The sequence below is a fragment of the Suricata suricatta genome, chromosome 12 (assembly GCF_006229205.1).
Source record: "Suricata suricatta isolate VVHF042 chromosome 12, meerkat_22Aug2017_6uvM2_HiC, whole genome shotgun sequence".
NCBI classification, from domain to species: Eukaryota; Metazoa; Chordata; class Mammalia; order Carnivora; family Herpestidae; genus Suricata; species Suricata suricatta.
Window position 1 is genome coordinate 20,855,255 of NC_043711.1, and position 13,252 is coordinate 20,868,506.

At 47.3% G+C, this 13,252-nt stretch overlaps 1 protein-coding gene and 1 long non-coding RNA gene across 3 annotated transcripts in view; one reads left to right on the top strand and one right to left on the bottom strand.

Moving 5' to 3' along the window:
* Positions 1-13,252, bottom strand: part of LOC115273822 (store-operated calcium entry regulator STIMATE) — a 51,769-nt gene that overhangs the window by 26,517 nt on the left and 12,000 nt on the right. The window lies entirely within an intron of this gene.
* LOC115273825 lies at positions 560-1,988 on the top strand. The gene is made up of 2 exons (XR_003900969.1): positions 560-1,104; positions 1,719-1,988. It is a non-coding gene; the product is annotated as an uncharacterized LOC115273825 (long non-coding RNA).

Consider the following 13,252-nt stretch of genomic DNA (forward strand, 5'->3'; position numbering starts at 1 on the left):
TAAGAGACAGTAAGAGGCTACTTAGCCATCAGCGGGAGAGAAAGAAAGGCTTGTGGTTGAATGGAGGTGGGGTTAACAGGGATTTTGCAGACTCAGTGACTGGGCAGTGGCAGTCCCGTGTGCTTCTCCTGATCTGAGGGCATTTCCCAAACCAGAACGTGGAAGGAAGATTGCCTCACACTGTGGATCCAGCACAGGATGAGACTCCTGAAGCTGGCACTGCTCTTAAAGAGCTACTCTCTGCTGTGAAAATCTACGGAGGCGATCCAATTACTTATGGAATATAAACAAGAGGAATGTTCATGTTCTTGCATCCAAAGTATAACCTTGAAGCAGGAGGGTGATCACAGACCACACTGTGGCCATGTTAGCCTCTATTTCAAACCCCGATGCAACAGAAGACATCTTGGATGGCTCCACCCCACAGGCTACAGGGAATCACAGACACATGGTCTTCACTGGGGCCGTGAAACCACTGGTCCCTTTGTGAGATCATGGGTCTAGGGATGTGAGCAGGTTTCTCACCCCACAGGATCAGGGAGCTCCAGACACCGTGAGCTCATGCCAGAAGTCGATGTGCTTTCTTGCCTACCCCTCTTCCAAGGGGCTGGAGCCAGAGAAAAACCCACAGTTTTGGAGGCTTCTCTCCACAGACACACTCCTGACCTGGACCTGATGGCCTCCTTTTTCTTGATGTACCAGAGGCCAGTCTGAGACAGGCTTCCACTGAGGGCAACAGACTGTTCACCAGAGCGAATGGCAAACGGCCCCAGCTCAACAGCAAGTCCACAGCACAGCAGCTGCCGCTAATGCCAGTGAGGGACTGGCTCATAAAGCAGGCAGTATGGACTAAGCCAGAGTCAGAAGGCTCTTTGAGGGCCCGACACTCTCAGTGGAGAGAGTGCAGAAAACAGTGGGGAAGGGGTGGGCTGTCCAGGATCACCAGGTAGTTAGTAGTGGACCTGGGATGAAGTATCAGCCACCTGAGCCAGCCTCTTCCTCCAACTGGCCATGGCTGGTCCAGAGACCTCAAGCCACACTTTGCCGGTTCTGTAAGCCCAGGACCCCAGTGCTCGAAAAGGAAAGAAGCTGTCCGGGGTGGAGGTGAGCAAATCCACCCTCAATGGCAGAAACAGCAATCAAGGAAAATGTTTCTTCACTTTCCCTAAATGATAAACAGCCAAGCCCTATCCCAAACCTCCTTAGTGCCCACAGTGGTCCCAGAAAAAGTCCCAGAAAGTCACTCAGGTAGACTGCTGGTTGCCTCCCCAAACCCTACCCATTTTCCTCCCTCCCCGCCACCCTCCCTCCTTTGGACTCAGCTGCACAACTGACAGAGCACATTCCCAGCTGGGGGAATGACCTTGAAGCTGGGGGTGACCTCAGGACCAAGTTCTAGCCTACAAGAGTGTTAAACACAGGGCGGATCACTTTTCAAGGAGAAAGGAAGGGCCCAGTGATTCTTACAGCAAGGAACTAAAGGCAGTCAAGTTGGGGTTACCTTGAAATCTAGTCCCTGCTTTATAAAAAAAAAATGTTATTATTTTAAGCAAGTCACTTTTCTGGGTCTCAGTTTCTCTGTCTACTTAAGGGGGCCAATGTGGGGAGAAAAGCATCTGTAGCCATAGCCCCCATCACTGCCTACTTATGACAGGTACTTTACATCGTTATTTCTAACTTTTATAACAACCCTGAAAGGTATCATTTTCATTTTACAGGAAAGGCCAAAAATGGCACAAGCGAGATCTACATCCATAGCCGTCTGACCTCAAAGCCCATGTCCACCCCACTGTCTTAAGGACGCCTAGCACAAGGCAACCAAGGTTCTGGTGTGGATGAGCCATAGGGCAGAAAGGACATCACTCTATGCCCAGGAGGCTTCCTGAGACCAGGGCCCATCTCCATCCCCTCAACAAGGAGGCCTCCTGACTCCAGTTTTCTTCCCTTAAACCCTCCCTCACATGAGCTGGAGAGAACTGAGCATCATACCCACCTTGGTCAAGGCTTTCAGTGTGTTTCTCATCTCTCCTTCCTCAGGGAACACAACTCAGGCTATTTGGGCTCACAAACTGGGCTGTGCCCAGGGCCTGGCACTTTCCAGCACCTTGGTGCTCTCACTCACACAGTCACTTTGGCTTGAGAGGGCCCTCCCTCACATTTCTCCCAGATAATGCTTAGGCAGCCATCCACATTTAGTTCTGGCTGCTCTCAGACTTTCCTCCTTTGCAGCAGAGCTAAGCATTCACCTGCGTGACTCCCCAAAGTCTCCTACACATACTACACATACCTCTGTAGTGACATTTCCCATGCAATACTGAGGATCTGTCTCTCCCACCAGACAATTAGGTTAAGGAAGCAGAAAGGAACCTTGTCTTATTCATGCTTATAACCTCAGCCTTGTACCTGGAAGGAAGCAGGCACTTAACCACTAACCAGAACGAACAGAGCAGAACACACTGGAAGAACGTTCAAGTCAAAGGAGGCGATAGCTTAGTGCAGGAATGCAACCTTTGGTCCAGAACCTCACTGCAACACTTACTGCAGGGCCAGGGAAAGTTGTTCAACCTCTCTGGGCCTTAATCTGCCCCTTTGTAAATGGAGGAAATCAGAGTGCCCACCTCTTACGAGTTATTAATAAGACAATATATTAGAGTACTTCGCAAGTACACTGCACCTTCTAGCAGGGAGCAGCTGTGCCATTATTGCTGGAGGAAGAGTCCATCGTCAGGCACAAAGCCCAGGGCAGAGAGCAGCAAAGCACACATCAGGGTATAGGCTGTGCATCCCTAGGGTCTCTCCTTCCTTTTGTTATAAATCACTGTAGCAAGTTTGGAAACTAAAGAGAAGTTATCTAAAATGTAACCACTGAATATAGCCAAGCCCATTGGTTGCTATAACACCTTAGTTCCGGTTCCAAAGCCCCTCCTGGCCTATGCGTCCCAGGTGGGAGCAGTACAAAGCCTGTTCAGGCTGTGCTCTGCTCGCTCCGTCAGCCTCTATCGGCCCCAAAGGTTGGTCATACAGAATTCTCCAAGTGCTCTGGGGCTCTCCAAGGTGAGCACACAAGAGCAGTGACAGGCATGACTCAGGAAGGGGGCACAGCAGGCCCCAGGCTGCAGCAGACTGGAGGTGGGGGTGGTGGACAGGCACGAGCCTTGTCCTCCCACCTCGCAGGACAGGACCCAGGGGCGGTGCAGAAGTGCCTAAGAGCCATTGAGACAGGGGCTCAAGACCAACTGTGAAGGCTCGGAAGCACACTGGCTGGACAGGGCTGGCTCCTGTCCTACCTCGCACTGCTCTCAGCTGATGAGAGGAGATGCACTGGGAAATCAAGTTGGGGCACTGCAGAATTTCTTCTATCATCAATCAGGAAAAAACTAGAACTGATGATGTGGCACTGATCCAATAACACCACGAGGCATGACACCTGTCACCAGACTGTGATCCAGAAGGAGGAGCAGGTCAGAGCCCATGCAGGCTAGATGATGGGCACCCCAGAATTCAGCACCTTTCAGCACTCCTGCACACTCTGGCCTTTGTGTCAGCCCCTCGCTTGGACAGAGTGCTGCTGGCCGGATCCTTCTCAGTCCCCAGGCCACCTTCCCAACCCACTTGCCCTGCACCTTGCTCCCTTCCACCGTGACGCTGGGAAGCAAATAAAAAAACTACCACCATCCTTGTCAGACAGGAGAGTAGCTTCACACACTCAAAATTAAGATATTTAAATTTTTTTTAAATGGGAGTAGATTTTAAGTTTTAATTTAAATTCCAGTTAGTTAACAGTGTAATATTAGTTTCAAGTGTACAATATAGTGACTCAGCACTTTCATATATCACCTGTGTCCATCACAGGTGCCCCCCTCAATCCCCATCACCTATTTAACCCTTCCCCCCATCCACTTCCCCTCTGGTGACCATCAGTTTGCCCTCTATAGTTTCCTGGCTTGTCTCTCGTTTTTCTCCCTTTACTTGTTTGTTTCTTAAATTCCACAAGAGTGAAGTTATATGGTATTTGTCTTTCTCTAACTTATTTTGCTTAGCATTATACTCTCTAGCTCCATCCACGTTGTTGCAATTGGCAAGATTTCATTCTTCTTTATAGCTGAGTAATATTCCACTGTGAGTGTGTGTGTGTGTGTGTGTGTGTGTGTGTGTACCACTTCTTTTTTATCCATTCATCCAGTGATGGGCTCTTGAGCTGTTTCCATAATTTGGCTATTGTAGATAATGCTGTTATCAACATCGGGTGCATGTATCCCTTTAAATTAGTGTTTTTGTACTCTCTGGATAAATTCCTAGCAGTGCAATTGCTGGGTTGTAGCGTAGTTCTATTTTTTACTTTGTGAGAAACCTTCACACTGTTTTCCAGAGCGGCTGCACCAGTTTGCATTCACACCAACAGCGCAAGAGGGTTCCCCCTTCTCCACATCCTCACCAACACCTGTTGTTTCTAAAACCAAGACATTTTAATGGTGGAACTTCAGGTGCCAAAAAAGGTTGATGCAAAAGCTATCTTTGAAGACAGACCTTTCTAGTGACCCTCAAAAATCACACCCTGTGGGTCAACACCATTGCCCTTTTGATCATAGGACTGATATTTACCCCAGGCAGAGAAAAGGCTGGGCAGAGAGCCGGGACTGGATTTGCTCCACGCAGTCACCAAGGGCCTTGTCTGACCAGAAACAACTGCCACTGGGGAACTGAAGAGTCTGCGGGCAGAGCCAGCGTGAGGCCACGCTGACTGCAGGCCCCGAGTGACACCAGCCCCTTAGCCTTTTCCGTCGCAGGGCCAGTAGAGGAAGAGGGCTTCAGAGGCCACCTGCAATGGCTCTCAGCCCCTAAATGTCCTGCTCAGACTCACACCACGTTTTATGTGGTAAGACAATTAATTGTTCCATCTGTTTGTCCAGCTGTCCATCCATCTTTCACACGGCTGCTGGTAGAGGTCTCAGTGTAAACAGAATTATGTCACCCTCTGCTCCACTTAAAATTTCCATGACACACAAATGTGTCAAAAGCCAAAGTTTACACTGAAGACAGGTGCATTTTACTTTCTGTAACGGATACCTCCATAGAAAATTTAACAACAACAAAACGAACACAAATCCTTCCCATGCTTTTTCATGCTAGAATAAAATGTAGGCTCCTTCTCCTGGCCAAGGGACTGCTTGACATAGGGCTCTGCCTCTGGCCTCATCCCCCTCCCCCACCACATAAGCCTTCTCTCCATGCACCCCCCCCCTCACACACACACCAAGCTGCGTCCTACCTCAGCACCCCTGGCTCACACTGGACTTCTGTCTGGAACACTCTTCTCCCAGGTTGCCAACCAGCTGGTGGCTCCTCCTTCTCATTCTTGTCTTGGTTCCCAGGTCACCTCCTTGGAGGCCTCTCCAAACCACCTGACGCCCAGGTGTGCACATCCTGCCTGGCCCCCATCCCTCACTCTCATTTCCTTGCTCTATTTTCTTCCCCACAATTACCCCTCTCATCTCTTTACTATCTTTTTTCTCCCCCTGGAAAGTAAGCTCTGCAAGACCAGGAACTCTGGTTCTTTTACCCTCACATTCCTACCATCTAGAGGGTAGATGGCTCTTAATAGGTAGCTGAACAATATTTGTTGAACAAAGGAATTCATTCAATCTATCATTTCAGGTATATTTAGAGCACTGTTCAGGTATTTATTTTTAATTCAATAAAATCTGTGAATTTGCATGACGGCTTCTCCCAGAAACTTTGCTTGCAAGCCCTTCGTCCTGCAACAGAAGAAAACTGCTTAGCACTCCAAGTTTTAGACAAGATAATCTGGCTGCAAGACTCCCAAAGGACAGCCACGCAAAACCTCTCTTCCTCCTCACCGGCCACGGGGTAGGGAGAACCCGCTGCTCAAGGTCTTCCTCCCTTGCCTTCGAGGCAAGAACCAGACAATCTGGGTCTGCAACAGCTGACATGCTCATTTTTTGGTAAAAACTAGACAAAGCCAAGGTTCACAGTTAGCCGGCTTTAACCCTCCTACGTGCAGGTTCTGCCAAAGGCTGAGGAAAAAATAAGAAAAAACCCCAAACTGTATAGCAAATAAATATGCTTAGCTCTCTAAACACGGGGCTTCCTTAGGACCGCAGCTTCCCCTGGGAACAGGGCAGTGGCGCCATCTGCTGACACTGATGACACCTCAGCAGGGCTGAGGGGGCACTGTCCCCATGCAAGCATCCCGCAAGACTGTTTGATGGCAAGAAATACGAATAGCTGATAAACACATGAGAAGATATGCAACCCCAGCAAGGTAGGCTTTTAAACTGCAGATTAATAATTACCCTTGGCCAGATTAGCAAAGACAAAAACATCAGGTAAGGACGATAGGAAGCAGGGGCTCTTAAATTGCTGATGGAAAAGTAAATGGTAGGATCCCTGGGGATGTGTGGGACAGTGGCTTTGTGATCTTGTCTCCAGAGCCCCAGGGAAAAGGGAATGTTGGGCTGGTGCTGAGGCGACCCCAGTGAATGGAGCCCTTTGGGAGCTGGGGATGTGCTGGAGGTGGCGACAAGTAACCCTGTCAGTGTAATTTCCTCGTCCACACTGATGGAGGCACCAAGAGGAAACGGGCAGTCCGAGAAGGACCCTACCCAGCGAGCCAGCATCGGGGATCCCTGAGACACGCCGTACCTGCTCCCGCCCTGTGCTGTCCCTGCACTGCTGACCCATCCTCCCTGGCTGTAAATGTAGGAATTTACTTTGATCTCACAGCGGATGGAAATATGTGTGGTTTTTTTCCCCCCCATCGACCCACAGATCACTTGAAAAGTTGCAGGGGGTATTTCGGGAATATCTATTATGACTTTAACTATTTATACAATGTGACCCAGAAACTCCACTCCTAGGATTTTCTTTATTTGCACTCACACAAATGCCCAAAAATCTGCGTAAAAGGGTGTACTGCAGCACTGTCTATACGCGTGGAGGATTTAAAAGCCCCCTAAATGCCCATTGATGGGGGAAGAGTTAAATGTAAATTATCATGCAATGGAAGTTACCATTAAAAATTTAGCAGAGAGGGTACCCTTGCGATGGGCAGATTTTACAGCATGTAAATTACACCTCAGCAAAACTGTTTAAAAAGTGAAGTAAATTTATCTGCTTTGATACAGAAAAATGTCCATGTTAAATGGGATAAAAAGAAGTCGCCCAAGCAATAATTGTGCCATGTGAAACTTTTTTTTTTAAGTAACTTATACAAACAGAAATTTCAAAGCACACGCATTAACTGTGAACCATGGTCAGCGCTCTAGAGGATGGAATTATGAGGAACTTTCACATTTCATGCGGTGTATTTATTTCCATAGTGTTTTAGTTGTTTACAAAGAGCATGCATTATTTTTGTAGTTAAAAAAAAAGTCTTAAAAAAGGTTACTTGAGGAAAAAAAACTGCTAAAAACAAGAATTAAAAATTGACAAAATTACAATTTTGCACATTAGGTAATTAAAAGCCTTCCTCAAACCTAACTCATCAGCAAATCTCCTTCTGAGAGAAAAGCTTCCAGCAGGCAGCACTCCCTGGGGAAGCAGACACCTCAGCCTCTGCAATCTCATGGCTAATGAAACAGGAAGACGCGGCCCCAGAGCCTGCATTTCTCAGAGGCAGCATGTGCAGCCCCCTCCTCCATCACCACATTTCTCTGCCACCTTCGGCTGGCTGCTGATTTTGGCTCAGGTCATGATCTCACAGTTTGCGAGCTCAAGCCCCACATTGGGATTGTGCTGACAGCTCAGAGCCTGCTTGGGATTCTTTCTCTCCACCCCTCCCCTGATCGTGCACATGCTCTCTAAATAAATAAAGAAAGAAACAAGGTAATCACCTCCCTCATTTTGAGGATAAGAAACAATCTCAGAGGGATAAAGTCACCTGGGATGAAGTCACACAGCTGTAACGTCACATGTGGTCATGAAGGGCACCGTGTCTCCTGGGAGAGTACCACGCATTCACCCAGCAGATGCCTCTGTCTGGGCCACATTGGGGCTTCACCTTTGAATTTTATTAGTGGAAGTGAATTAATAAGCACCCGCAGCAGAAAAATTAATAGAGGACTGGCTCTTCTCTGGATATCAGAGTTACAAAGCTACATTTAAGACCCTTTCCCTAGCTTCTCAACTCAGGGCAATTAGCACCAGAGTCATCTCTTTTCAAACAATCCAAGGTGTGTAACCAACCAGAACCTCAGAAGAGAAGCAACAGACTTCATGTCCCCAGTCCCGAAGCCTGGGAGCCAGGGGGCAGGGAAGAGAGCAGCAGAGGAAGCCTTCACTCTACAGTACTAAGCTGACCTCAAGGAGGCTTGGGACCTTACTCGCTGGGATCATCAGGCCCCCAGCAGCTACAACACCTGAAGTCCTCCTCGGTGGGCAGTGGGGATGCTATCCAAAGTGGTCTGGTGGATGCTGCAGGTGCCCTGGGTTCTGCTCACAGCTATCTCTCCTCTTCTCCATGTAGAAGAACAGGTGGATGGGGTGAGAGGGACAAGTGAGCAGTGCATACACCAGTAAAGGAAGAGGAAGGACATAAAGGGACCATGACTCTTAGGACTGGGAGCACCGGGCTGCCCTGAGAAAGGTGGATCTGAGTCAAATTAGCATTTCTCAACCCCTAGTGCTCACTCTGTCCACCTATCTAGTGGGATCCCTCTAATTCTTCTTCCATGAAGACACAAAAAACTACCATTGTGTGGCATGGTGGTCACAAGAGGCACTTTCAGATTATTCCGAGACTGTCCCATTACACAGACTGCAAAGTGAGGGGCCGCAGGGATGAAGGCTAGGCAGGTGGCTTTGATGAAGAGCAAGTCAAAGGGAGGTCTGTCTCCATCTTTTTCCTTGGGGGCAACAAACCACAGCCACAGGCAGTGAGGGAAAGCCGCCTGAGCAGCTTGGGTTTTACAGAGGGGCTTGCCGGGTGCTGTTTTGGGACGGACTGACAACATATCTTCCTTGGTTCCAGTCTTCTTACAAGCCTAGAATGAACATAAACCAATCTCAGAAAATCACAATACCCTGGCCTGGCTACTAACCATTTCAAACAGGCCTACCTACACCAGCTCTTGATCAGGAAGGCCAGGCACAATTCATGAGACGCTGGAAAAGGAGGCACAGGGCCCTACCTGTCCTCAGACTCTCCTACCCAGCAACAGTGTCAGGGAGCATGCTTCCCTTGGGCTTGCTGGTCCACCGAGCAACCTGCAGGAGACTTAAATAATAAGCATCTTACCACCTCTGAGGCCACGCAAGAGGCACCGGAGGCTGCACCACTCACGTGGGTGGGCAAGTACAGGACCCAGAGAAAGCAGAACACTGTCAGGAAATGACCAAAATAATCTGACACAAGTATCCAGAGAGAGGTGACCATGCCTGTGTATATGCTAGGAACAAGGGAAAAGCAGGTGGCTAGGAGGAGACTTACTGAGGGCTCAGCGCAGTGAACAAACATTCTATACAAAGAAAGACTCTGCAGAACAAGGCTCTAGACTGTATACAAGCCAGAACTTTAGCACTTCCTCTCTCTCTGAAATATGAACTCCTTGAGCTGCTGGTATCTTTGAAAGAGGGGTGAAAAGGAAGATCCATCAACTGCATCCTTATAAAAAAGGTACTGAGAAGACTGAACACATGTAAAAAGTCACTGTGCACACAGGATGAATAGGCTCCATTTCAATTATTAGTCCCTGTTTTCCTCCCACACATAACTCAAAGGCTCATTATATAAATTAGTCTGAAATGTATCTTGTTCAATAATCTAGTGTAGGCCGAAGAAACTCTGATTTCCTACCAGTTAAAATACAAGCAGTGAGCAACCAGGTTGGCTTGGCAAATAGAAAAATATGACAAGTTGTTTCTCTGAGGCTCTTAAGACTCAAGAAGTGGCCAGGGCACCTGGGTAGCTCAGTCTGTTGAGCATCTGGCTCTTGATTTTGGCTCAGGCCATGATCTCAGTTTGGTCAGTGAGAAAAAGCCCCATGTCAGGCTCTGTGCTGACAGTGTGGAGCCTGCTTGGGATTCTCTCTCATCTCTCTCTCTCTCTCTCTCTCTCTCTCTCTCTCTCTCTCTCTCTCTCTCTCTCTCTCTCCCTCCCATCCCCCTCCCCAGCTCTCCCTCTAGCTTGAAAATAAATAAACTTAAAAAATTGTTCAAAAGAAAGGCTAAAGAAGCAGCCAACACTTGTCTTGGATGAGATGTCCACTGGCATCTCTGGGCCTGTTTCAAACACCTCTGAGGGCTCAGCCCACTTGCCAAGATGAAATCCAACCAATAAGCTCTCACTTCTCTACCCAATATAGAGATTTACCTGAATCAACCCTCTGTGGCCACTCAGCATATGAGCCTGAAATTATTAGTTACTCGGTTCAAGTGATTTGTCTTCCTAAATAGATCACAGACTCTTGGAGAACAGGGATCAAGTCTCCTAAACTTTTCTCATACCCATCTCCACTATATTAGTTATATCCTGCTATGTGACATATTGTTCCACAAGTTGGTGGCTTAAAACACTGAAGATTTATGATCAGCTTAGCTGGGTAGTTCTGGCTCATGCTCTCTTGCAAGGCCGCACACTTACAAAGCATGGGAAGCTTGGACTAGGGTAGGAAGAGCCACTTCCAAGAAGGTTCACGTACATGGCTGTTGGCTGGACCCCTCAGCTCCTCACCACAGGGTCCTTCCAAAGGACTGTCTGAATGTCCTCAAGACATTGCAGCTGGATTTTCCCAGAGCAAGTGATCCAAGAGGGAGCATATCCAAGACAAAAGTTGCAGTTTTTAGTAACTTCATCTCCAAAGTGATATACCATCACTTCTGCCACATTCTATTGGTCACGCAGACTAACCCTGATGCGATGTGGGAGGGGACCACACAGGGTGTGAATATCAGGAGTCGGGATCACTGGGGTCTGCTGTGGACGCTGGCTGCCACACGTGCCTCTCTATGTTCACAGGAAATTTCTACTGAATGTGGAATGGATGAACCCTTTCAGGCAGACCTGGAAGCTATTGCTTTGCTTTTCAATTACACCTTTGCCAACACGCTCATGCTCTTTGCTCCCCTGGCTGGCTAACACCCTCCAAGGAAGGAAAACCGAACCAGGCACAAGAATGAATCACCAGTGTTTCTATCCAACCCTACAGGAGCATTCCCTTCCCTTTGGTTGTTACTGAACACAACCAAAAAGGTGTTTTCAGCCAAATTCAGCTTCTCGCTCGCCCAAACAAGGAGACATCCTATCAGTGCAATGAAGTCTGCCGACAAGGGCAGCATGGACCCAACTATTCCCATGGAGGCGTACCAAGAAGGGCGTGGTCCTGGCACTTTCGGCCTGCGTCAGCCGAGCAGACTATTTGACCACACACAAAGGAGGCACTGGGACCGTGATTTCCCACGCGGCCTCTCAGAGCCCAGAGCAACACTGTTGCCCTGCTTCTTCTTAGTGTGGTGGTGGTAATTTTTTAAAATTAGGAAAGTGACTCAATTTCTCCCCAATTTACGTAATTTCCATCATCAGACATAGCTCCTGAGATTGCAATTGGAGTTGACAAAATTTGTGAAAGGGTCCAAGAGCTGAGTTGATAAGGCAGTATGTAAGGACTGGGGCCACTTGCTTTGGGTAAGGAAGGCTCAAAGTGCCTTCATCAGTTTTTTCCCCTGCCTTCATTTATGAAAGCTATTTCTCCCTGGACAGAGAATCCTAGGTTCACAGGGTTTTCCATTCAGCACTTTACAGATGTTGTTCCACTGTCATCTGGTTTAAATAATTTGATGAAAAGTCTGTATCAGTTTTTATGTTTCTCTGTACAAAGTGTCTTTTTTCTTCTTGGTGCTTTCACAATTTTCTTTTTATCATTGTTCATCGGCAATTTGATTACAACGTGGCTTAGTGTCATTTACTTGGTGTGGTTCATCTGCTTGGGCTTTATGAAGCTTCTTGGATCTGTGTTTACGGTTTTCACCAACTATGGAAAATGTTCAGCCATTAGTCTTCAAATATGTTTTCTGCCCTTTCTTCTGCCTCCTCTAGAAATCCAATTACAGTTGGCCCTCTGCTATTTTCCCATGGGTCACTGGGGCTCTGTTTGTTATTTGTCTTCCTTCTCTGTTTCATTCTTAGGTCATTTACATGGACTGACTTTTCTCCTGATTATAGGTCATAATTTTCTGCTTCTTCACCTTTCCCAAAATTTTTTATTAGAAGCTACAGGTTATGATTGCCACATTGTTAAGTATTTGGATTTTGTTGCCTTCCTTTAATGAGTACCGAAGTTTGCTGGAGTAAGCAGTTAAGTCTGTAAAACAGTTTGATCATTTGAGGCTTTTGCCCCTTCTCTTTTTTTTTCCTTTAAGTTTATTTATTTTGAGAGAGAGACAGACAGCATGCATGAGGAGGAGGCAGTTGGGGGGGGGGGCATGGGACGGAGGGACAGAGAGAATCCCAAGCAGGCTCTATGCTGACAGCCTTGAGCCCACAAACTGTGAGATCATGACCTGAGCTGAAACCAAGAGTTGGATGCTCAACCAAATAAGCCACCCAGACACCCCTCTCCCCCTTCTCTTTTAAATCAATTCTGAGGTATAATTTATATATCCAAATGCACTCCTATTAAATACAGTTCAAGAATTTCAAGAAATGTCAACCACTAATTTGCCTGCTGTCACTATAAAGTCCATTTCTGGAATTTCATCAAGTCACATAGGACATATTCTCTTGAGCTGGAATCTTTTGTTCAGCACATATATCCATGTTGTTGCATGAATCAGTAGTTCATCCCTTTTTGTTGTGGACAGTATCCCCTCATTTGGACAGATCTCAATTTGTTTATCCATTCACACGCTGATGAACATTTGGATTGTTTCCAGTTTGGGGCAATTATGAATAAAGTTGCTATGAATATTCATGACAAGTCCTTTGGTGGCCCTGTTTTCTCTTAAGTAAATGTTTAGGGGTGACATTGCTGGGTTGTATGGTAGGTGTGACTTTCTTTATAAGAAACTTCCAGGGGCTCCTGGGTGGCTCAGTTGGTTGAGCGTCAGGCTTGGGCTCAGGTCACAATCTCACAGTTCGTGGGTTCGAGCCCCACGTTGGGCTCTGTGCTGACAGTTAGCTCAGAGCCTGGAGCCTGTTTCAGATTCTGTGTCTCCTTCTTTCTCTTGACTCTCCCCTGCTCGTGCTGTCTCTGTCCCTCAAAAAATAAATAAAAAACATAAAAAAAAAAAAAAAAAG